General features: G+C 48.6%; 1 protein-coding gene across 1 annotated transcript in view; it reads right to left on the bottom strand.

Annotated features, from left to right (window-relative positions):
* Positions 1-25247, bottom strand: part of SLC26A8 (solute carrier family 26 member 8) — a 3758415-nt gene that overhangs the window by 245587 nt on the left and 3487581 nt on the right. The window lies entirely within an intron of this gene.

The following is a 25247-nucleotide window of genomic DNA, read 5'->3' on the forward strand; positions in this document are numbered from 1 at the left end:
ATATAGTAAAGTTAATACACACAGGTCTCCATAACAAGCACCTCGGAAAACGTGGAAGTAATTACTGGACCTAAAAGAGATACCCCTGGTTAAGGCATTTACCATGTGCAATAAATACTCTTATGAGGCTTAACATATGGATTTGGTATCTATCGCATTTAAAGAAGAAAGTTGCTCATTACCTATTATTTCCAGCATGATTGTGAAAAGAGTAAATGATTATTTATTTATTTATTCATTCATTTATTTACTGAAATGTATACAGCGCATGGCTGCCCCAGCGACGGGCCGTCCCAGCGCTACCAAGTAAACGTGGTTAAAGCAAGCAGCGAAAAAGACAGAAATTATCCACGGAATAGGCACGTTTTTATAGCTTTACGGAACTCCAGATGATTTTGGAGTCCTTGAATTGCAGCGGGAAGAGAATTCCAGAGAGGTGAGATGTAATCTACGCAGGAGGATGAGTCACAGTCGAATCTATGAAAGATAGAGGCTTGAGAACTATTTACAGGTAAGTAATGTTTTTCTTCTCCAGCAATACATGTTTCATAGATTCACCTGCTTGAATCAAAATACTAAGCATGATGACATATTAACACATCAACATCGTGTTAGATGGGGGCGTGGTTTGGTTGCCTGTCAAAATGGCCACTTAAAATCAATGCTTCATCCTAGATCAACTTCATCTTGTGTCCTCTATCTGCAAATGCATGCTTGTTGGAACACTAAGGGCTATCAGATAGTTACTGACGTACCCTGGACTGACTGGGATTGGGCGGTTTTGTGCAGATAACGGCCAGTGCTGGACTCGTGGTGGCCGGCCATATCTGGAGCAGCCCTGCCAAGTACCACGCATCAGGGGTTAGACTAGCACTTTTTAGTGTGGAATCCGCATCAGCGCACTAAAATGCATTAGCCATGCATTTTAATATTAGCATCCTTACCACCTGTCTGTAGTGTTTGAGAACAAGGAGCTCTGCATTTAAGCAGCAGCCATGCGTGCACAGTGCACGCTCCATGCTATATGTGCCTGCTGTTTAAAAAAAATGTTTACAACATATTTTATTAATTTTTGGGATATAGCCCTCCATACATATATATCGTCTAACCTATGGTATTAGCAACCTTTATGCGCATCTACATAGTGTATCACAGTTGAAGTGTTATACATACAGTCATAAAATAATGCCCAAACATCCAGAACGCGCCCAGCTCCCCACACCTACTAACTATCTAGCTCCCTCCTCCTCCCTAACCCGCCTCATTTTTATAGTATCGCATCATATGGGCATCAGGTCGCACATCATTTTTTCAATTATATTAAGTTCATGGTGTACACCTCTACATCTTGTAATTCTGCGGGGTTCATGTAGGGTCTGTGATTGATGGGTACACGGTACCTTAAATATGGCATATACTATACCTTATTTAATGCAGGGAAGTTTCAGCAGAAACAAATGATTCCAGTATAGCATCCCATTCCAAGGAAATCGGGTTCTTCCTCAAACCTCTATTTTCCCCTTTCCTAATTGCCATGCTTTCAGCCCTGCCTCATCAAACTACCTCTCCGTGCCAGGCCAGAGCCTTTGGAGGTTTTGCAGATTTCCATTTCATTGTGATTGAGCGTTTACCAATATTTGTGCCAAATTTACTAATCTGGTATATGTTCCTTGTGTTTTGTGATTCTTGCCTATACCCAAGTTGCAGCGCTCTACTGAGTCTCCTTCCGTTTTAGGTGATGATTCATGGAGGAGTTTATGTACTGTCTCCCAGAAGTGTATTAGCGAGGGCATGCCCAGATCATGTGCAAGAGGTCAGCCTACCGTGCATGACATCTAGGACACGAATCTTTTGCATCAGGGAACATTTTGTTCAATTTGTAAGGTGTCAGATACGCTCTGCATGATTTGTGTCATCATAAACTTGGGATTCCGGGACACTTTCTTGGGGTGTTCAAGCACTCTTCCCCATTCCGTGTGCAACAAGTCATGTCCAATATCTCGTAGATCTGATAGTGGTATAGCAGCATGGGTACGGATACTCCTATACATCCATCTGGTGAGATGTTTCCAATTACCCATTAGGTGCAGCACATGCGCTAATGCATGTGTCTTGGGCTCAGCACCGTCAGACGACCAGGTACTTCTTATAAATCCGGTGACGCTGGCAGGGAATATGTATAGTGTGTTGGGTCTGCCTCTCTCCCTCACAAATGTGTCATGATCCATAAGCGCATGGTCTGCGAACAGCATCCCTACTGTATTCACTCCCTCATCTGCCGACTTACTCAGACATCATTCGGAAACTACTCTGGTTGGCATCGGGATCCCCAACAAAGAGATATTGGAGGCATATGAAACCATATCCTTCGTATACCTTATGGCCCATTTCCAGTATACGAAGGCTACTTTCACAAGAGGTGGGGCCATCAAGATGGATCTCCTCCCCAGCAGCAGTAGAGTATAGCTCATACCCTTCTCCCAATCCTTCATGGACATCCCTATCTCCTGTAAATTACAGCCCGCTGTCCAGTAGGAGAGCCAATGGAGCTGGCTAGCATAGAAATATGCCTGGAAATCAGGAACCCCCAGGCCCCCTCGGACCGTATCCAACTGTAGCTTCTGGAGTTTCACCCTCCTACACCCCTTGTGCCAGATTAGTTCAGAAAGCATGGTATTTAGTGTTTTGAATATCTCTGCCTCAGCGCACTAAAATGCATTAGCCATACATTTTAATATTCGCATCCTAACCACCTGTCTGTAGTGTTTGAGAACAATGAGCTCTGCATTTAAGCAGCAGCCGTGCGTGCACCGTGCACACTCCATGCTATATGTGCCTGCTGTTTAAAAAAAATGTTTACAACATATTTTATTAATTTTTGGGATATAGCCCTCCATACATATATATCTTCTAACCTATGGTATTAGCAACCTTTATGCGCATCTACATAGTGTATCACAGTTGAAGTGTTGTACATACAGTCATAAAATAATGCCCAAACATCCATAACGCGCCCACCTCCCCACACCCACTAACTATCTAGCTCCCTCCCCCTCCCTAACCCGCCCCATTTTTATAGTATCGCGTCATAGGGGCATCAGTTCGCACATCATTTTTTCAATTATATTAAGTTCATGGTGTACACCTCTACATCTTGTAATTCTGCGGGGTTCATGTAGGGTCTGTGATTGATGGGTACACGGTACCTTAAATATGGCATATACTATACCTTATTTAATGCAGGGAAGTTTCAGCAGAAACAAATGATTCCAGTATAGCATCCCATTCCAAGGAAATCGGGTTCTTCCTCAAACCTCTATTTTCCCCTTTCCTAATTGCCATGCTTTCAGCCCTGCCTCATCGAACTACCTCTCCGTGCCAGGCCAGAGCCTTTGGAGGTTTTGCAGATTTCCATTTCATTGTGATTGAGCGTTTACCAATATTTGTGCCAAATTTACTAATCTGGTATATGTTCCTTGTGTTTTGTGATTCTTGCCTATACCCAAGTTGCAGCGCTCTACTGAGTCTCCTTCCGTTTTAGGTGATGATTCATGGAGGAGTTTATGTACTGTCTCCCAGAAGTGTATTAGCGAGGGCATGCCCAGATCATGTGCAAGAGGTCAGCCTACCGTGCATGACATCTAGGACACGAATCTTTTGCATCAGGGAACATTTTGCTCAATTTGTAAGGTGTCAGATATGCTCTGCATGAGTTGTATCTTCATAAACTTGGGATTCCAGGACACTTTCTTAGGGTGTTCAAGCACTCTTCCCCATTCCGTGTGCAACAAGTCATGTCCAATATCTCGTAGATCTGATAATGGTATAGCAGCATGGGTACGGATACTTCTATATATCCATCTGGTGAGATGTTTCCAATTACCCATTAGGTGCAGCACGTGTGCTAATGCATGTGTCTTGGGCTCAGCATCGTCAGACGACCAGGTACTTCTTATAAATCCGGTGATGCTGGCAGGGAATATGTATAGTGTGTTGGGTCTGCCTCGCTCCCTCACAAATGTGTCGTGATCTATAGGAGCATGGTCTGCGAACAGAATCCCTACTGTATTCACTCCCTCATCTGCCGACTTACTCAGAAATCATTCGGAAACTACTCTGGTTGGCATCGGGATCCCCAACAAAGAGATATTGGATGCATATGAAACCATATCCTTCGTATACCTTATGGCCCATTTCCAGTATGTGAAGGCTACTTTCAGAAGAGGTGGGGCAATCAAGATGGATCTCCTTCCCAGCAGCAGTAGAGTATGGCTCATACCCTTCTCCCAATTCTTCATGGACATCCCTATCTCCTGCAAATTACAGCCCGCTGTCCTGTAGGAGAGCCAATGGAGCTGGCTAGCATAGAAATATGCCTGGAAATCTGGAACCCCCAGGCCCCCTCGTCCCGTATCCAACTGTAGCTTCTGGAGTTTCACCCTCCTACACACCTTGTGCCAGATTAGTTCAGAAAGCATGGTATTTAGTGTTTTGAATATCTGTGCTGGGATCTATATCGGCAGATTGGTAAAATAGTACAATAATGGGGGCAACATGACCATTTTGGAGATTGCCACTCTTCCTGTCACAGAGAGTAGTAGTGAGGTCCAAAACGCAATCTGGGATTTAAGTGCTATGATCATGCGACCCAGGTTCCCATCTAGCATATTCTGTGGTTCCCTATATATTTGTATGCCGAGTTATTTAAATGTGGTAGGTGCCACAGGAAACATCCACAGTCCAAAATAAACAGGGTCAGTACGGGTCGAGTCCTTGAAGTAATAAGCATATGATTTGGATTCATTGATCGATAGGCCAGAAAGTGTCTGGAATTGTCTGAACACCATCGGGAGAGGCTCATTAGGACCCCAGAGATTAGTGAGATAAAGTATGAGTTCATCCTCATACACGGAGATAGGTTGAGTCATAGTGTTTAGCATGATGCCCCTACCTTGCGCCAACTTACGTATCTTGATAGACAATGGTTTGAGTGGCAAGACAAATAGCAGGGGCGAAAGAGGGCATCCTTACCATGTGCCCCTGGCTATAGGGTAAGGTGAGGATCTATGGGCTCCTGTCCTGGCCCGGGCCGTTGGGACCGTATATAATAACCTGACCCAATTTACATATTCCTCCGGTATCCCGAATAGTGGTAAAGCTCTTAAGATTTGGCACCACTGTAGGGTATCAAATGACTGTCTCATTTCCAGTGAGATACAGCCTGCGTCAGCATCGTTCGCTGGCGTCAATGTATCTGATGCAGCTGCCTGATATTTAGTGACGTACTCCATCCCGGTACAAAGCCACATTGGTCTACATGTATCAAGTGTACAAGGTATGGTTGTAGCCTACGGGCCGGTGTTTTGCTGAGGATTTTATAATCCGTATTCAGAAGAGAAAGGAGGCGATAGCTCGACATATCGCTTGGATCTCTGCCTGGTTTTAATAGAGATGCAACTAAAGCCTGTCATGTGGTGGGGGTAGTGATCCTGTCTCGAGCACAGTACTATATAGTTTTTCTAGGAGTGGGAATAACTGTGTTTAAAATGCCTCATACAACTCTGCAGGCATGCCAACAAGCCCTGACGTCTTGTTTCATGGGAGATATTTTATTGGCGAGCGGATTTCTGATCATGTTAGGGGCTTTGCTAGCTCTTTTTTTTGGGGCATCCGAAAGCTGGGGGACATTCAAACCGTCAAGGAAATCTAGCAGTTCTTTTTCCAGTATTTCTACTGGCGCGGCGTACAGCCCTTCATAGTATTGGCGAAATGCCACATTAATCCCTAATTGTGTGGTTGCTGTACCATCACCTGGTATATGCACCTCTTGCGTTGGGGTGTTAGCTGGTTTATCCCATATGATTCTAGTTAGTAGCGGGCCAGCCCTACCTGCTTCGGCCTGCTGTTACTGTGTATGTGCTCTGTGATCAATTGTGTGCAACTGTCCTAGAAGTTCTGCATATTTTATATTTGCTTCCTGTAATGCCGCCTTTTTTGTGTCATCCTGCATTGCCTCCCGTTCAAGCCCACCTAGTTGTTCCTCAACTTCCTGCAGCTCTGTGCACTAAAGCCCGGACTCCCACCCTAGTGCTTATGGCCACCCACAGGTTACCATCTTGAAAGCCTGGAGTTCCAGTATTTTCTGTAAAATAATGGGATATAGCCATAGAGAGGACATCCCAGAACACTAAATCCTGAATGGCTACCGACTGCAGCCTCCATGTTGGCACTGGCATTGGGATTTGCCCCCACTCAAGCTCTACCTCCAGAGGATTATGATCTGACAGTGTTTTTCCCAGGTAAGTAATGTAGGTGATTTTGGCTATTAATGGCATAGTAAAGAATATCCTACCATTGCTAGTATGTAGCATATGTGGAGGTGAGTAAAACGAATATTCCCGATTGGTCGGGTTGATTATTCGCCAGACGTCCCCCAGTGACCACCAAGACGCCAAGTCTTTCAGTGCTTCTGCTTGTTTCTTGCTACTAGTCCCCGACATAGGAGGATGGGAGCGATCCAGTCTGTATCCAGTAATGCATTGCAATCCCCACGCATCATCCAAGGGTACCCCTCCAAGTCTGCCAAGACTATGTTTAGTGCTTCTCAAAACTTATCCTGATCCGTATTGGGAGCTTTATACTACCGAGTACTAGATGTTCCCCATCTAAGGTGCCACGGAGCAGTACATATCTTCCATTAATATCAATTCTCTATTCTAGGACCACTAACAGAGGGCCATTCCTAACTCATATGGCCACACCCCTCACAAATGCGGAGTAAGATTTATAGTATAATTGTCCCCGCCACTTTTTCTTCAATTTATCGGCTTCAGAGCGGGTTAGGTGAGTTTCCTGCAACAGTGTGATGTGCGCCTTGCTCCTTGTCAGTTGAGCGTATATCCTATGCCTCTTGTGTATTGACCCCATCCCCCTTACATTCCAGGTCACTGTCTTGGACTTCCCAGTGTGAGCCAAGTATGGTCATGAGGCGTTAGAAGCATACTATGTGTGTGCCCTCCAGTGTAGCTATGTCTGCCTTGGCATGAAGTGAGCCTAAACTGATTTGAGTGGAGAAGCACACCTTTGTTTAACACCTTAAGTTTCTTTTAAAACTCTATACTTTGAGCGTGCTTCAGAAGTGGCACGTTTGTCCAAAAACCGTGCCTTACTCCAACTGCTACCTAACTCGAATGGATTGGCCACTCGACCTCTGCGCACTGTTGCTGGTGTGATTCTGCTAAGAACACCACTAGTATTTTAACCTTTTGAATGAAGTGAGCCTACCCAACTCTATATCTAATCCCAATACAAGGTTCCCCCACTAAACAGTAGAGGACCAAACAATAACGCTGAAAACAATTAAGAAGTTTAGCATTTGGTGCATTATAGCAGTTGCATTGAGGGGGGTGGGAACCACAAGCAGTAGTAGATATACGGGTAGAATACCCCGCAATTATTATCTTAACCAAACAAGCACGGGCCAGTATATAACATGTAGGTAACCATCACTGGGAGAATGTGTGCACCATGGCACAGCCCAACCTCATTTCTCCATCACCTATATTTCTGGTCAGTACAATACCTCCAGATCACCATACAATCCCATAATTTCAACCCAGGAAATCATTTACAGTCTGCGGAGTGATTGATGGAAAGAAGGCCAGACTATTGTCGGAATCGGAGTGTATCGTGGAGTCCTCTGATGAGTCAAGCGACCCTACTACTGATCATATTTCTTGATAATTTAGTGATGCCGCCGCTTGTATCATCTATTTCTGTTCCTCTAGTATTTGCTCCAGATAGGGATTCGTCACTGTATCCTGCTGGGGCGGCGACCTGCGGTCCAGCTTACTTCGTCCTGCCCTCTGCGATTTGCTCGGTTTTAATGACGCTGCCTGCGATGTGCATTGTGACGGGCTCGACAACAGTGTTATTTCGATCCATTCTTCCACCTTGTCTCGGCTGTTGGTCAAAAAGTGATTTTTGGTCATGTATTGCCTTCAGTTTAGCTGGAAAGAGGAGAGCGTACTTCAAATTATAGTATCTAAGCGCCATATGTAGGTAATTGCCAAATACCGAATTATTAATACCGAATTTTACTGATTCGGTATTAAGAAATCGGAATTTGCGATGTAGGTAAAAAATTGGTCATTTTTACCGAATCTGTAAAATTTGGAAAAAAAATTACAGATTCCTACATACCGATCGGTATTAACGGATCTGTATTACCGATTCGGAAAATACCGAATCGGTAAATGCTGAATCGGAAATTTAAAAAAACAGCAATTGAGGAATCAGCCTGTGCATCCACCCCATCTCCCTACCAGGAAGTGGCAACACCCATGCAGGTGCACTGAATCAGAACCTTCTGGAGAGGCTGGGAGTGCGGAGGAGAACAACTGAGCCACTTGGTGAACTTGCACAATGGCTAGCAAGGACACAGACAGAGAAGGAGGTGAAAGGAAGAGGAAGCTGAAATTCAACGAAAAAGAGCTACAGGTCCTGGTTGAGGAGGTGGTAAAATAACATACCAAGTTGTTTGTGAAGCAGTCCTTGCAAGTGGCTGAATCGGAAAAAAGGAAGATCTGGCTGGGAAGTCAGGCACAAGTGAATGCCATAGGAGTGACCCCCCGGGACATTGAAGTACTGAAAAAAAGGTGCTATGATGTGAGGAGCATCACCAAAAAGAAGATGGCGGAGATCAAAAAACAAGCCAGCCAGACAGGAGGAGGAAGGAACAGGGCACCTGCCCTAACTGCACTTGAGCAGCTTGTGGAGTCCACCGTAGAGCTAGAAAGTGTCTGCGGAATCGGGGATGCAGACAGCTCAGCCAGAGCTGCCACCAAACAAGGTAAGAAGCATGCACACCAATCTGCATCCCCCATTCCCTATCCCCATTCCCCAATGAGGCTGTGTGAATCCCACTCCAATATAGGTTTTAGTAACCACCAGCAATGCATCATGGGAGATGTAGTCAGTGAAACATCTATCATGACAGTCATCACACTGAACAACAAGGCATTTGACACACATCAGTGATAAGCAAGCAGAGGACATTAAGATAGTGTGGCAGAAATGAAAATGTATTATTGCTATGCAGGGCTGCAGGACTACTGAGCTCATGTACAATTTCTGTCCACAGGCGAGACATCACGCAGGTCTGCTCAAGACAAGGCAGGAAGGGCACCCCGGAAGGAAAGATCACAGGAGGCCAGTGCAAGTATAGGGCACACCACACCACCACCACTGGCATCACCACCACTGCCAGCCTCACCACCACTGCCAGCATCACCACTACTGCTAGCATCACCACCACTGCCAGCCTCACCACCACTACCAGCCTCACCACCACTGCCAGCGTCACTACTACTGCTAGCAAAATCAGCAGCAAAACCACCTGCAGTGGCAAGACCCAGTAGGCATGCTGTTGCCACACTCCAGGAGATGGAGTCGTCCTTGGAAGACACCGGGGGGGGGGGGGAATCTCAACTGTGCCTGTGGATGGCAGTAATGCTGGGTCGCAGTCCACCTCAGAGAGAGCACACACAAGTGCCAGATGCCGCAGGGGTCGGGAAACCAGTCCACCTGTGCAGGGTGACGATCATGGTGTCTTCGCAGGGCTGGAGGCAACCATGGTCAAGGTGCAGCGCCTGCAAGGGAAGGCAATTCAGTCTGTACAGCAGCAAATGACACACCTCAACACCAACATGGTGAACATTGAGAAGGGTATCAGCACCATGACCTCCACGCTGGCGGAGGGCATGAGTGAAATGGCTGAGGGCATGAGGGACATGTCCCAGTCAGTGATGCTGAAAACCATACTAAGGCAGTGAACCGCCTCTCAACAACCACTTCTCTGCTCTGCAGGCGCTCCGTGGCAATGCAGGAAGGGATGGCGTACTGCAGCCGTGATGTCTCTAGGGGGCTGGTCAAGGTAACGACTGCACTTGAAGTGCTGCTAACTATTCAGCAGCCAATACTGGTGCTGTGGATGTGGTTGACAGTGAGGAGATGACCAGTCGCAGCAGCATCACGCCCCCTGTAACTGAGACCCGGAGGAGCAGCAGACGGCATGGGACTGGCACTGGATCCATAGCCAGTGAAGACAGTCTGCTGATGGCATCCAGCAGTGATGTGCGTGGCCGCAGACGCTAATGCAGCCCACCCTTTCTGTACTGAATTGGGTGAAGTAACCCATGACTTCCTCTTAGGGTTGTCACAAATTGGACTGGCAAGTTGGGCCCTTTGTGTGGCGTAGTGCCCAAATATTAAAACTACGTCATTTACATACAACAACTGGCTGTGTCTCCTTACTTACTCAAAAATAGTTGCCTGTGATCTCTTCCCGTCTTTGTCTCACATCTGCTGCTGGCGCCACTCCTGCAGTGTTGGGCTCTGGCTCAGCAAATTCATCATCATCGTCCTCAGAGTCAGTTAATTCAACTTCTGTACCTTTCTTAGTGGCAAGGTTGTGCAGCATAGCACAATTTGCAATGATTTGGCAGCAGATGATGGGTGTGTACTGACGTGCGCCTCTGCTTTTGTGGAGGCAGCGGAACCTGATTTCCAATAGTCCAAACGTGCGCTCCACAACGTTACGTGTTGATTTGAGTGCCACATTGTATCGTCTCTCACTCTGGGTTGATGGGTTTAGGTAGGGAGTGAGGATTACTGACCGCACAGCATAAGCGCTATCACCTAGGTGAGAAAGAGAGTGCCATTAATTACATGCACCAACATTTTCATCTGCAGTATCCATCAGGGGGTGTCACAGTGATTTACCTAGCAGGTATCCTTCTCCAAATTCTCCCGCAGCCAGGCGTGTGTAGATCCCCTTGTTCTGGAAGATGTATGAGTCGTGGGTGCTCCCTGGAAATTTGGCCACAATGTCAGTGATTATGTTGGCAGCATCGCAGATTACCTGCACATTTATAGAGTGGGAGGATTTTCTGTTTTTGTAGATGTACTCAGTGGCTGCAGGTGAGCAGATTAGAATGTGTGTCCCATCAATGCACCCTATGACATGCGTAAACTGTGCCATTTGGTAAAAGTCAGTCTTGGTTTTCAGCAGTTCTGCCTGTGTGCTAGGGAAGCTTATGTAGTGATGCATTCTCTGCATCATGGCATCCAGGAACTTCTTAAAGAAATGGGACAGGCAACTCTGTGACACCCCACCTACCGCAGCTATAACCCCCTGGTAACTGCCAGATGCAAATAGGTGTAGGCTACAGAGCACCTGCACATGTGGTGGTATGGAGTGTGCCCTTGGTGTTGGATGCTCCAGGAGTCGGTGCAGGTTCCCTATCAGGTCCAGGATGGTGTGAGGGTGTAGCCTGTACCTTTCATGGCTCTCAGCCTCAGTCAGTTGGAGGAGTGTGATGCACTGTCTGTAAATGCGCTCCTCCCGTCTACAGATCCTCACTCCTGCTGCCTGTAGCCGTAGCCGCCTTGTAATAACATAGAAGGCCGCCATAGTGATCACACTGTTGCAACTTGTGACTGTTTAAATACATTGCACCTGATTACCACCTGCTTTCAGTCAGTGTTAATTACGACTCCTAAATACCAAATTTCATGAAATTCTGTATTACCGATTTTTCCTACATCTCTTTTCTCGTTTTTACCGTTTCTTATTTACTGATTCGGTATTTGGGTGTTTGGTAATTCCAAATCGGTAAATTAGAAATCGATATTAAGGAATCGGTATTTACTGATTCGTTAATACCGAATCCTCCCTATATCTCAAATGCCTAAATACCGGTCGGTAACAGTGAAATTTACCGAATTCACCGTTACCGACCGGTATTGGGCCACCTACATATGGCCCTAAGTCTTTTCTTGACACCTTGAAATGATGTTCTAAGTTTTTGCACTGTCAATGTGAAGTCTGGGTACAGAGATACGCTATTGTTTTCAGACTGAATTGGGGATCTCTCCCGAGCTAAACGGAGCAGGGTGTCCTGGTCTTTAAAATTGAGGATCCTTGCTTTCATTGGCCTAGGCGGTGCTCCAGGCGGTAGGGGACTTGCCGGTATCCTGTGCGCTCTTTCAACGCTGAAAACTTCTGTAAGGCCCTCAGGCGCTATCATGTCTTTTAGCCATTGCTCCATGTATTGAGTGGGGTTGGACCCCTCGCTGCGTTCCGGTAGGCCCACTATCTTCACGTTATTGCGTCAAGCCCTCCCCTCAGCATCATCCACCCTGTCTTGCAGTCCCGAGAGTTGTCAACGCAGTTGTTCAATTTGAGTCAAATGGGTTTTGTGTTGTGGCAATATCTCAGCAATATGCAGTTTCTTGGCGCAGACCGTTTCTGCCAGCTTGGTGTGGTCAGCTTTTAGCAAAGTGAATCCTATGGTGAGAGCACTTACTTGTTTTTCGATGGTCTTCCTAGATTTGTGCACCTCCTGGAGTATTAGATCTAGTTTGTCCACATTGCCTCCCTCTTCTGTCGGTGGAATACAGCTTAGGACAGGGGTGCTGAGGAAGTCTTCCTGCTCGCAATGATCAGCCCGCCTGTGCCCAGGGCCTCCAGTTGCTTATCTCTACTGCGCCCCATTTATTTTCACACTGGGTTAGTGTTTCGTAGGTTCTGCTAGTCACTGGGTCACACCCCCGGTATCGCCCTCACACTGTGTGTCCACCAGTCCCAGGGGCAACACAGACCCCTGGATTCAATAGTCACTGCCCTGCCTCAGAAACAGTCTCCTGGCCTCCCCACTGCGTAGCAGAGTTGCCACCTGTCCGTTAGGGTAACTAGTCTAGGCAAGTCGGAAAGCAGTAATTGCACGAACCAGGCTGTGTAGTATCCAGCTTGAGCCCATCCGGGCCCTGCACTCACAGTTCAGTGCACACCAGACAACACTATTCCTTCTGTATGCGGGAGGGGGGAATTCCAGGTGCATTATTGCCCTTTCCAGCAGCCTTCACAACTCCTGTGGCATAAGCGCACTTCTGTCCCCAGTGCACTGCTTGTTTGGGCCTTTACATCCAGGGCCTTCTCGCTTCTCCCGGCACAGCCCGCACCTCCGGTACAGCACGTCGATCCTGGAGGGGTGCCTTCGATTCGTGGTGACAGCCTCTGTCGCTGTAGCCCTCACGACTCACAAGGGAGAAGGCGCTCGCAGTGACTCTGGGCTGCGGCCGCCGAGGGTTACGTGCCCTGCAGTGCGACCGCCCTCAGACGCTCCCCGGAGCAATCGCAAGGCCCAGAGTCCATTGCTGATGTCACTCAGCTCACCCACCGGGAGCCCACCAGTAGAGATATTGGCAACCGGAGCGTGAGCCGCATTCCCGATCACCGCCACTCACTTGAGTCACTGTCTCCTTTCAGCTTTAGGATATGGGGATGTGTGAATTGGCCCTGCCCTTTCCTCAGTCAGGGCCACCACGCCAGCGCTGCCTCGCCGATGTCGGGATCCGTACAAGGCACACACTCCAGATCTCTGCACAATTTCCTGCTGGAGAGTCCGGGGTCCCACCACAGTGAATCTCAGGATTTCGGGCCTGGCTCAGAGCTCGGCTAAAGCACGTCTGCTATGCTTGGCAGTTAGCCACGCCCCGTGCCTGATGTTTCAAAACAATGCTGTGGCTGGTATGTCAGTCGGGCTGCAACAACAATGTATTTTGTGCCTTGGCTAGCTAGGCACTTCAGCCGAGCCCGGCATCTGCTCTCACACCAGCCTCCAGCCTCCAGCCTCTGCTATACCACCTGCCCTTGGAGCCGGCGCGTGGTAAACTTAACAAGCAATTGTAAAGCCAATAGGTTTCGGCAATCAGAGAGCTATTGACATTAATGTCAATGTCTTTTAGCCATAAGTTATGGGGTGGAGTGGATGTGTGTGGGGTGGAGTTGGAATATGTGGAATGTAAATATGTGGTATGGTGCAGAGTGGTTTTATGTGGAGTGTAATTATGTTGCATGGTGTAAATTTAGGTGGAATGGCGTTGCGTGGCGTGGAGTGGCATGTAGTGGAGGCAAATTATGTGGCATGATGTTTAATTATATTGTGTGGATTGCACTTGTATGGTGTTACATTATGTGGGGTTTACTGGAATTGTTTGAGAAATTGTGTGGCATTGAGTGGAGTCATGTCTAGTGGAATTATGTGGGATGGTGAACAGTGTAATTATGTGGATAGTAATAATGTGGTATTGAGTGTAGTGGAATTATGTGATGTGGGATTGTGCGTCATGGAGTGTAATTATGTAGAGTGGTATTGTGTGTCTTGGAGTGGCAAGTTGTGGCATGGAATTATGTGGCATGAAGTGTAATTCTGTGGTGTGGATTGGATGTAAGTGGTGTGTAGTGGAATTGAGTTGTGGAGTGGAATTATGTGGTTTGTGTGGAATTACGTGGTGTGGAAAGGAATTCTTTGGAGTTGAATTCTGTGGCATGGAATTGTGTGGCATTGAGTGGGATTAGGTTGATTGGAATTATGTGGCATGGTGTGGAGTGTTGCTATGTGGCGTGAACTGGATTTAGGTATAGTTTAACTATGTGATGTTGAGTGGTATGTGGAGTGTAATTATGTTGTGCGATGTGGAATTGTGTGGACTGAATTGTGTGGTGTTGTGTGGATATTTTTTAGTATGGTGTGGAGTGTAATTATGTGGCCTGGTACTGTGGGACAAGTTACTTACCTTCGGTAAAGCTTTTTCTGGTGGATACAGTATCTGCCTGTGGATTCCTCACCTTGTGAATATCCCCTGCGCCAGCAGCATTCAGAAATTTTTCGTAGCTCCCCACGCCTACGAGGACGGCGTCACAATAGCATGGCTCCGCTGACGTCACCGGAGCCATAAGAGAGCCTCGTCGGCGTGATGACGTCAGTTCCGCCCTTTTTTCTGTGCCTTTGAGGCATACGGGTGGACCGACCACAAATATAAAGTCTACACAGTACACAGCATATAAACCAATACACATAGTGTAAAATTAAAGCAGGAAAGCAATAGAATAATACACTTCCCATGAAAGTAACAGATAAACATTATAACATTGTCATGTTTGAATGCATACAAGGGTGGACAACGAGGAGGCCGGTTGGTCAGTGAGGAATCCACAGGCAGATACTGTATCCACCAGCAAAAGTGTTACCGAAGGTAAGTAACTTGTTCTTCTAATGGATACATCTGCCTGTGAATTCCTCACCTTGTGAATAGAGTCCCACAGCAGTCCCCACTCCAGAAGGAGGGTGTTCACCCTTCTATACCAAAAAGTCTAAGCAGTAATGCTTTGCGAAAGTGTGGAGGGAGGCCCAAGTTGCCGCTCTACAAATGTCCTCAACAGGAACACATCTAGACAAGGCAGAAGTAGAAGACTTTGCTCTGGTAGAGTGAGTTCTTATACCCTCTGGAGGATCCTTACCAGGCAAAGAGTAACAGATCTTGATGCACAAGATAATCCATCTGGAAAGGGTGCGCTCTGCCTTTCCTGCGACCAATGAAGCCCACGAAAGTCTTTAGTCCTATTGAGGTAAAAACTCACTGCCCTTTTAGGGTCCTGGCGTTTATGCTGCTCATCCTCCTTGGGATGGTGAGGGGAGGGATAGAAGGAAGGAAGGGTAACAGATTGCCGCAGATGAAAGGGAGTTACCACCTTAGGCAGAAAAGCAGCCCTGGTCTTGAGTACCATCCTTTCAGCATGAATAGTCAAGAACAGGGGTTTCGAACTCAGAGCTTGAAGCGCACTTACCCTCCTTGCCGAGGAAATGGCTATAAGAAAAACTGTCTTAAAGGATAAAAGTGTCAAGGGACACTTGTGCAAGGGTTCAAAGGGAGAACCCATCAAGTAGATTTAGACAAGATTTAAGTCCCATTGAGGCACAATAAACGGAGTGGGCGGAAACATATTAGTAAGGCCTTTAATAAATCTTAACACAATAGGCGATTTGAACAAGGACGGCTGATCCGGCAAGCAAATGAACGCAGACAAAGCCGATAAATAACCCTTCACAGTAGCCACAGCAAAGCCCTGCTGGGCTAGAGAGAGAGCAAACTGAAGGATGTCAGTAAACAAGCCCTCAAAGGGTCAATAGACTTTTCTCCACATCATTCAGCAAATTTGACCACCTGTAGGAATAGATAGTCTTGGTGGAGTGTCGCCTGGCCGATAAAATAACGTCCACCATGTCAGACGGGAGAGAGAAAGAGTTCAGGTTGTCCCGTTCAATCTCCAGGCATGAAGGTGCAAGCTCTGGAGGTGGGGGCATAGAACCTGTGAGAAAGTGCCATCTTTCTTGCATTGGTATACCCCTACTTTTTGCTGAATAGCTAATGTGCTTTGACTGAGTGTGCCCTGGGCTCCTGCCAATCAGGTGCCCAGGGCCTGTGTTCCTTCCCTAAAACTGTATTGAAGCTGAAACCAAATTGGCATCTCTGGCCACATGTCAGCCCCTGGTAAATGGTACCCCAGGTACCCAGGGCATTGTGACCAAAGAAGGCCCCTAAGGGCTGCAGCACGTATTGTGCCACCCTTAGGGGCCCTGCCCCCTGACACCCACACACTGCCTTTGCAGACTGAGTGTCCTGGTGCAAAGAGTCGACATGGCACACATCCCTGTGTGCCATGCCAACACACCCACTGCCCTGGCATAAATCATTCACCCTCTATCTGGGTGCCCTATGCCAGTGGTGTGGGCACAGGTGCATGAGCCCTGTGCCCCTACAGTACCCAGGGCCATTCCTGGGCAATGTAAGTGCAGTGATGCCATTAAGAGTATGTGGTGCTGGGAGGTTGTCATTACGAACTCCACAGCACCGTAATGGCTACACTGGAGACTGACAAGTTTGATATCGAACTTCTCAGCACATTAAACCTCCACTGATGCCAGTGTGGGATTTAATGTAAAATGCACTACAGAGGGCATCTTAGAGATGCCCCCTGAAACCTAACCTAAAATCCACGTCTGGCTGAAGGGCTGCCTAGACTGCCCCACCACAGATATGTTAGTGGACCCCTGGGTGGAGAGCCCCCGCTCTCCTGGGCCTGCAACAATGCACATCCTGGGTGAGGTGCTAGGCCTCCTCCCCCAGGATGGGCAGGGGGAAGCTTAAAAGGCATACCGCCTTTGTGAGCTTCTCCAGACCACTTGCTAGACTCATGAACTGGCCCCCACCGGTTCTGACCCCCACACTGGCGGGAAGACTGGCGGGAAAACCTACGTGAGGAAAGGGGGTGTGCCAGCCTGTGCCAACTCCACCCCTCAGGTGGGAGAGGCGAGGTGAAGCACAACTCTGGGCTTCGGCCTTCTTGAGGATGGGGAGCCCCGCCCAATTAGAAATAGGCTCCTGCCCACCTCCCACAGGAGAGGAGCAGGGTAGGGGATGTACTCACCCCAGGACAGGGACCTTTTGGTCCCTGCCCTTCCTCTACCTGTAACGCCCCTAAATGTAGTATTTAGGGGCACCCTGAACCTTCCTTCCTCAGATCCCGATTCCGAAAAAAGAAAGAAGACCAAGAAGAAGAATACCTGCCGTGCAGCTGCTAACAAGAGGACGACACCAACTAACTTGGCCCCAGCCCTCCAGGCTTGTTGATCCTTGAACCTGCTCCTGCTAAATCCCGGCGTCTCCTGTGGACAGCAACCTCAAGAACCCCGGGGGACCTGCCTGCCTTGACCCTCTTAGAGACTGGGACTCCCACAAGCAGTGGCTTTGCTCCAACATCAATACCCCTGATGCCAGCCAGGGACCGCGAATCCAGCCCACTCTGCACCCGCCGAGCCCGGCCTGTGCCTGAGTGGACAAAGACCCTGAGGATGTCGCCCTGGTGATTCTGACCTGGAATCCAGTGCCCAAGGACCCTCCTCGATGACCCGGACGACGCCTGCAGACTCAGAACCAGGGACCCCTCCAACCGCGACCAGCAGAGGGTAAGATTTCCCGACGTCCAAAGACACCCCTGCACCCGGCGCCCCCCGGCCTCCAGTGCCCAGCTCCGGGGTGCCTACCTACCCTCTAAGATCCCAACTTACCCCTTCAAAGTGTTGGTCGCTCCGAAGAACCTCCCTCCCTGAGCCTGCAGCCTTTGTTCCCTTTTCAAGATCTCCATTGAATAACATTGAGTGCCAGATGGCTCAAAAGCACCCTGCACCCAGCGTCCGAGTGCCCCTGGCAGTACAACCTTTGCCCTATCCTATTTCCCCATTTGCCCTGAGCAAGTGACCAGGAGCCCAGCTCCCCCAGGCACGTGGCCTGCTCGCCAGTAGCCACCAACTGAAGGCCCCCTGCCTCTCCTTGGATAACATTGGGCATAACTACCTCTGCTCCCGGCTGTCCCTGTGCCAACTGTAGCAGCCTGACCCTGGGAGACCCCTGATTCATTGCCCAGGACCTTAACTCTGCCAGCCGAGTACTTACCTAAAAGCCTATAACTCACTTTTCTTCCATAGGCTACCATTGACTGGTTTCACTTGAAAATTCTTCTAAGTGTGGAGTTTCTGAACTTTAACATATTCACCTAAAATCTGCTGAACAACGAATTCCGATTTACTCACCTGTTATCAGGAGAGACCTCAGTGCTGCACCTTTGAGCCCAGCACCAACCCTGAAAAGGAATTTTAACTGTACTTACCAGTAACCTGAATTTTCTTTCATAGGAAACCACAACAACTACAAATATTCCTTAAAAATCGTACCAACTACGAAAACTGCCCCTGCGACTGCGAGAGGAGGTCTGCTTTGAGAGGGAGACGGAGCGGAGGGTGCGACGAGAGGTAAGAAGGTCTGTATACCACACCCTTCTTGGTCAATCCGGGGCGATCAATATGACTTGGGCCCGGTCTTGTCAAATCTTCCTCAGAACCCGAGGAATCAAGGGTATGGGAGGAAAAACTTAAAGAAGTTGTGAGCTCCAACTCAACTGAAACGCGCCCCCCAAAGTTCCCTGCATCGGATACTGGAGACTGCAGAATGACGGGCAGTGAGCGTTCTCGTGAGTGGCAAACAGGTCCACCGAGGGGTTCCCCACATCTGAAACACATGCCCAACCACCTCCGGATGAAGCCTCCACTCATAGTCGGTGGAGAACTGCCGAATGAGACTGTCCGCACGTACGTTCAGAACCTCGGCCAGATGATTTGCCATCAGACAAATCTGATGGTCCTGAATCCAGGACCAGAGACAAAGAGCCTCTCTGCAGAGACGATGCAACCCTACTCCTCCCTGCTTGTTTACATACAAGCAGTAATTTATAGGGAAAGGTAGCTCTTCTCCACTGAGCAGTCAGATGAAGTGGCTGATGGGGAAGTGCTCCATTTCTCTCTCATTATCAATCCCCACTTTACCTTGGGAGGATCACTGATTTATAGGCCCCCAGGTTATGCGGGCACTTTATTGAAGTGTTGGAGGAGTGTATAGTGCCACGGGCACTGAGCTTTTCGAAATTTCTTTTGGTGGGTGACCTCAATATCCATGTTGATGTCCCTGACTCTACTGAGGCTCGCCGCATGGGGGAAATTTTCGATCTGGCACAACTTAAACAATGGGTGGAATCTCCGACCCATGTTGGTGGTCACCTCTTGGACCTAGTTTGTTCTAACTTTCCCATCATGGCACTAGGTTCGGAAAGAGTGACATGGTCCGATCACGAGCTTATTAGGTTCTCGTGGGAGGTGGAGGACGCAGGCAGAACGGCGTGCGTCCTGCCCCTGAGTCACCCCCAGAAGATCAATCTGGTCTCGTTCGGACAAGCCCTATCTAGAGCCCGCCCGACTCTTAGTCCTGAGGTAGGCGAGGCGGTTAGTGGCTTTAATGGTTGGGTGGAACAGGCGGCTGATGCGTCCACAAAACATAACACCATGTCAAGGCTCCGCTGCACCCCTTCTCAACCCTGGTTCTCGCACAAATTGAGGGAGCTGAAATTGGGTTGCAAAAAGTTGGAGCGAGTGTGGAGGCACGAGTATAGCCCTGAGACAAAGGCCGCCCTGCGTATAGCCCAAAAGGACTACTATGCTGCTATTAGGACAGCAAAAGGCAGTTATTATGCAGGGAGAATTGCCAGGGCGAACAATAACAGTAGAGAGATCTTCTCTATTGTGAAGAGCTTTCTATCCCCTGTTGCTGATACACCCACGATCCCTTCCTCCAGCCAATGGTGTGAGGAACTGTCCTCTTTTTTCATTGAAAAAATAGCAAAGATTCAGAAGGATTTGCTCTCTGCTCCTCCCCAAAGCTAGCGCAGCGGTGGGTCTTCCCCCTCTGATGTGTCACTGTGTCACCCAGCAGTTCACGGATTTTTCAGTGGCTGCTGAGTGCGATATTTTGGCACTCCTTCAAACTTTGAAATCTGGCTCACCTTCAGACCCTTGCCCTGCTCGGGTACTTTCAGAAGTAGCCACTACTGTATGCAGTGAGGTCACCCAGATTGTGAATCTTTCTCTATCCTCAGCAACTGTTCTTGTATGCTGGAAGCAGGCAAAGCTTTTGCCGCTCCTAAAAAAATCAGGGTTGGATGCTGCTGTTCCAGGGAATTACCGTCCTATATCCCTCCTGCCGGCATTGGCAAAAATTTGTGAGAAAGTGGCTTTTCACCAACTCGAGAGCTTCGTGGAGGCTTCTAACGCCCTGCACCCAGCTCAATCGGGATTTAGGGCGGCCTACAGTACTGAGACAGCCCTGGTTGAGATGACGGAGGCAATCCGGGAGGTCTGGACGGTGGCGGCAGAGCGGTCTTGATTCTTCTGGACCTCTCTGCCGCGTTCGACACCGTTCCTCATGAGCTCCTTCTCGCCAGGCTGTCTGCGGTCGGTATTGGTGGTTGTGCCTTGGCCTGGTTGTCGTCATTCCTATCGGATAGGACGCAACAGGTCTGGATGCCGCCCCATGCCTCGAAGCCCAAGCCACTTCTCACTGGGGTCCCTCAGGGCTCCAATCTTAGCCCCTTACTGTTCAATATTTACATCACTCCCTTGGTTTACCTGGCGGAACAGTACAGGGCTAAGATAATTGGTTATGCCGATGACACGCAACTGCTGTTTACCTGGCCGGACGATCATCTGGATACTGTGGCAGTCCAGCTCTGTTTGTCCTCAGTCTTTCGCTGGCTGGCTCTGGCCCAGCTGAAATGTAACGAGGACAAATCCGAGGTCCTTTTTTACGGCACATTTCCCTCCAGCTTTAAAGACACGCTGTGGCCCTCGAACATTGCCAGCCCTAAGATGATGGGTGGCCCGTCAAAAAATCTTGGCATATGGTTTGGGGAAGATTTAAGATTTGAAGATCATATAAGAAAATTGTCAGGGACATGCTTCGCCACTCTGAGAGCGCTGCAAAGATTCTTCCCACTCCTCCCTAGAGAAGCAAAGGAGACTGTCGCCCGAGCTCTCATTTTATCGAGATTGGACTACGCGAACGCTCTGTTCAGCGGTATCCCTGCATATCTGGTCAAACGTTTACAGGTCATCCAGAATGCCGCTGTCCGTCTCTTGTTCAATGTCCCAAGATGGGAGAGCGTCGGCTCCCACATGCGTAGCCTTCATTGGCTGCCAGTGGCGCAGCGTATCCTATTCAAATCTCTAGTGCTCTCTTTTAGAGCAACTCACGATCAAGGGCCAGCCTACTTGAGGAAACGGTTCATCCTTTATGCTCCTTCACGTTGCCTTAGATCGTCTTCCCTGTATAAGATGACTCTTCCTCGCTTTAAGCGGACTAGATTAGGGGGTCAGTCGATAGCTGTGGTGGCTGCCAGGGCATGGAATGCCCTCCCCCTTCTCCTGCGCTCCATTCAGTGCGTGGGTCAGTTTAAGAAGAGTCTGAAAACTCATCTGTTTATCGGTGTGGTATAAGCTGGTTCCCCCGTTGTGTTTTGTCTTTCTCCATCGCGCCAGGATACTCCAAAGTAACAGAGCGCGCTATAAAATGGTTTATATATACATACATACATACATACCACATCGAGGCAGTGTTGTCTGTCAGGACCTGAACTCACCGACCGTGAAGGGAGGGGAGGAAGGCCTTTAGCGCCAAACGTATCGCCCGCAACTCTAGAAGGTTGAAGTGAAGCAACCTTTCCTCTGGTGACCAAAGACCTTTGATCTCCAGGTCCCCCAGATGAGCACCCCACCCTAGAGTGGATGCATCCTTTATCACTGTGGTCACCGATGGAGGAAGATGGAAGGGTTTTCTTGGAGACAGATTGCCCTCCACGCTCCACCAAGACAAATCCGCTGCAGTGTCTCTGGAGATCCTGATCGGCTCCCTGAGATCTTCATTGTGTTGAAACCACTGCCTGCGGAGGCACCACTGGAGTGCCCTCGTGTGCCAGCGTGCATGGGTGACCAGCAGAATGCAGGAAGCAAACAGACCGAGCAGGTAAGGACCTTCAGGACTGGAACGACCGCTCCATTGTAGAAAAAAGGGATAATTTCCTGAATGTTGAGAATCCTTTGTGGAGGTGGGAATGCTCGACACACAGTAGTGTCCAGTACCGCCCCTATGAACAGGTTGCGCTGAGAGGGCACCAGGTGAGATTTGGATAAGTTTATCGAGAAACCCAATTTGTACAACAGCTGGGTTGTCACCTGAAGATGATGAAGCACCTTCTCTGGCTACTCCGCTTTGAGCAGCCAATCGTCTAGATAGGGGAAAACTGGAATCTCCAATCTCCTGAGATGGGCTGCCACCACTGCCATCACATTGGTGAAGACCCGAGGTGCAGTAGTAAGTCCAAACGGGAGAACCGCAAACTGATAGTGTAGCGACCCTACCGTGAAACGGAGATACTTCCTGTGCGACTTCAGGACAGGAATATGAAAATACGCCTCCTGCAAGTCGATGGACACCATCCAGTCCTCCTTTTGCAGCGCTTGAAGAACCTGCGCAAGGGTGAGCATCTTGAACTTCTCTTGCTTCCGAAAAAGGTTCAAGATCCTGAGATCCAGGATTGGACGTAATCTGACATCCTTCTTGGGAATCAGGAAATACCGAGAGTAGCATCTCTGACCCCTCTTCTGCTCCTGGACCATCTCTATCGCACCTTTCTTTAACAATGTAAGGACTTCCTCCTGCAGAAGTAGAAGATGGTCCTCCGAACATGCCCCTTGGCAAGGAGGGTAATTTGGAGGAAATTCCCGAAAGGGAAGGGCATACCCATTTTCCACAAGATCTACAACCCAAAGGTCCATAGTGACCGATTCCCAATCTTGAAGAAAATGGGTAAGTCGACCCCCCACAGGACCCACATGATCCAGGATGGTGGATCTAGGGGTGCTTTGTTGAACCGGGAATAGGAGATGAGGTAGAGGAGGAGGAAGAGGAGGAGGGCTGGCGACCTCGTGGACGACCTCTGTTCTTGCCTCTGTAGATCTTATACAGAGGATTCTGCTGTTGTTGTTGCTAGGTCCAAAAGGACGACCTTCCGAAGCCTCGAAATGTTCTGTAGCCAGAGCCTCTAGGCTGTGCATGAAGGCCCAAAGACTTTGCAGTGGCTTTGCTGTCCTTAAACCTTTACAAGGCTGCATCTGCCTTTTTACCAAACAGTCTGGAGCCATCAAAAGGGAGGTCAAGAAGAACAGCCTGTACATCAGGAGAGAACTCCGACAGAAGCCAAGCACTTCTCATCGTGGCAACAGAAGAGCCCATGACTCTAGCAACAGAGTACGCAGTGTCCAGACCACTCTGAATAACTTGGCGTGCAGCTGCCTGAGTATACGCTAAAACTTCATTAAAATTCAGTCTTTCCTCTTCAGACAATTTTGGGACAATCTGCTTCGCGGAGTCCATTAGAGCATGTATGTAACAGCCCAGTAGACAAGTGGCCTTAGTGGACTTCAAGGCCATACTTGCCGATGAAAAGACCTTTTTAGCTGATTGATCAAGTCTCTTGGAATCTCTGTCCCCAGGGACTTGAGGAAAAACCCTAGATGATTTCTTAGAACAAGCAGCTTGAACCACCAGGCTCTCAGGAGAAGGATGAGATGTAAGAAAATCCGGGTCTCCTGAAGCCGCCCTGTACCTCCTAGCGACAGATTTTGATACTGCTGGAGCTGAAAAGGGTTTACGCCAGACTTCCAACACTGGTTCAGTGATAGCATCATTAAAGGGCAATAATGGCTCTATCACAGTGGATAGAGAGTGCAGAACCTCAGTTAAAATGTTAGATTTAAATTCAGCAGTTGAAAGTTGCAGATCTAAAAGCTCTGCTGATTTTCTAATCACCGTGTGGTAAGGAGCCACATCCTTAGAAGGAGCATCTGTAGTAGGAGAAAGCACTAGCTTCCTTCATATAAATCCTCTGACTCTTCAAGCTCACCTTCCTCCATTTCCTCTTCTGCCTGATAGCGTTGTTCCTCCAAAATTCTCTGTGCCTCTCGCCTCGACCTCATCCTCGGAATCGTTGGCACCAGACGCGACTCCGACGGATCCGGAGCTGACGTCGAACCTGGAATCTATAGGAACAATCGGAGTCGAACAAGGTCTAACTGAAGGCACCGGAGAGGAAGGATATGGCGTCGATGTCCTCGGCGCTGCAAAATGCCAGGACGGAGCCGCAGGTAAAAACTGCATAAATGGAGCCTGAGCATAAGCCTGAGGAACTCCCAGGTTAAATGCCATGGGACCCATGGGACCCGAAGACGCTCCAGAGGGGTACATGGCTCTAGTGAAGACTCTATACAATATATTTAAGTAATGTGTTGGATCTGTACCCGGGCCAGGGAAAGGTGGATAGGTCCCCGGGACAGTATCCACTTGAGGCGTTACTGGACTCATGCCAGCTGCCGCCGATGGTGGAGCCAATGGAGCCGCAGTCTCATCAGGAACTGGAGCTTCTTCAGCCGGGACAGGAGACTGAACCGGCATCGGAGAGTGAACCGGAGATCTTTCAGGCGAAGCCGAACGAACTGGAGATACCTGATTGGAACCTGAAGGAGATGGTGAAATGAAGTACTTACAATGTCGACAAGCTGGCAAAGTCGACTTCGGAGCCATATCCTTGTCAGAATGGTGCCAAGAGCCATGTCTCTTCTTTTTGTTGTGCTTCTTCGAGTTCGACGCATGAACAGACTTCGACCTTGACCTGGACCTTGATCTCAATATCCTTAGACCTCTCTTCTCTTTTCTCATCTTTGCCATAAAGAGTTTGGCCTCTCTCTCCTTTAAAGCTTCAGGGTTCATCTTGCAACAGCAAGAACTCTCGACATCGTGGTCTGACGATAAGCACCAGACACAGTCTTCGTGGGGGTCAGTAATCTACATGTGACCCCCACACTCTTTACAGGGTTTGAAACCCGATTTCCTTGAAGACATCTTGA

The sequence above is a fragment of the Lissotriton helveticus genome, chromosome 5_1 (genome assembly GCF_964261635.1).
Source record: "Lissotriton helveticus chromosome 5_1, aLisHel1.1, whole genome shotgun sequence".
NCBI lineage: Eukaryota > Metazoa > Chordata > Amphibia > Caudata > Salamandridae > Lissotriton > Lissotriton helveticus.